Source organism: Myxine glutinosa, chromosome 10 (assembly GCF_964187855.1).
Source record: "Myxine glutinosa chromosome 10, kmMyxGlut1.1, whole genome shotgun sequence".
NCBI classification, from domain to species: domain Eukaryota; kingdom Metazoa; phylum Chordata; class Myxini; order Myxiniformes; family Myxinidae; genus Myxine; species Myxine glutinosa.
Genome location: NC_136270.1, coordinates 33,708,824 through 33,710,271, shown reverse-complemented (window position 1 = coordinate 33,710,271; position 1,448 = coordinate 33,708,824).

Here is a 1,448-nt window from a genome sequence, read left to right as displayed (position 1 = left end):
TTATCTCTGAGCTATCCTGAATCAGAATCAGGCGGGTGCCAGACTGGCACCCTTGAGGAAATTTTTTTAGAGGCAAAAAACAAAATGGCCGCCACTGATTTCCGATGAATTTTGTTTTGTGCAATATCTTCAATATCTACCAACTTCTAACAACTCTAATAACTTCAACAAGACACTAACCAAGAAAGTGACCCTGATTACTTCAACCAAAAAGAGCATCAAGGTGGATGGAAGACTTGTGTATGATACCGAATTGATCTACACCCGAGTTATATGTCTCCAACAGTACAGAGATATAAATATCAAAGATGTCCTCTCTTACGAACTGTCCCCTGTGCCAACCTCCTTGTTTGATGAGAGCGGCGTGATGCGGGCTCAGTCCTGAAGACGAAACTCCAAGTTCAGCAATCAAGTCGAACCCAAGTTGTTCCAGATGCTGTCATCATCGATGGATGCGCTTTGCTATGGACAGTACACTGGCCCACAAATGGTACAGTTAAGGATTATGTGATCAACTTCATAGGAACCATTAAGTACCATTTTCGAAGCTACGTCTTTTCGAAGCTGTTCCATGCGCTCACGCTTTCGAAGCTAAGTAATCTTTCACAATTGTGTTTTTGTCGAGACTGTATCTATCTTTTGGTGTGTGTACCTATAGCATATCTTTAGGAAAATTTTCGGTGCTAATTTTTCGTGCATGTATACACAATCGTCGGTTAATGCATATCGAGTATTCTGAGGCCTAGTACTCATAGGCTTAGGCTACCGTACCGTCTCCGACCTTGTGGTTTTGTTTTTCTCTCAGCGGTTCGTCGAATGCGCTGCAATTATTTTCGTTCTCTGTTTCGTCCCAGTCGTTCACCCCATACCTCCTTGTTTAATATCTCTACTCAAAAAAAAAAAACCCCAAAAAATATTTCCTTCTCAGGTCTTATTCGTTTATTTGTTGTTCTTATTTGTTCGTTCGTTCTTCGTTCACGTTGTTCGCGATCACATGGTTAGAAATGTATAATCTCTCCCCTGAACAACTATTTTCTCTCATATATTATAACACCTTTTTCTTCTTCTCCTACAAAAGGATGCTTTCGTCTTGCTCACCAAATTTATTCATTCCAAAAAATAATAATAATACCATCTCTTACAGTTCCTCTTTTCTACATTCCCTAAACTCTCCAGAACTCCACCCCTCCTTCAGCTTCCTCAAACGTATTTTTGACTCGAAGGTCTCAAACTCATTTTGCAAAAAATGTTCGTTTCCCATGAATCGTCCACTTTTAAAAATCCAATCTCACCCCTCCCCTCCAAATCTTCCCCATCCCCCCTTCCCTCCAAAACTTCCCCATCCCCCCTCCCCTCCAAAACTTCCCCATCACCCCTCCCCTCCAAATCCTCCCCATCACCCATCCCTTTCAAATCTCCCCCCTTGCCCCTTCCCTCCCCTCCCTCCT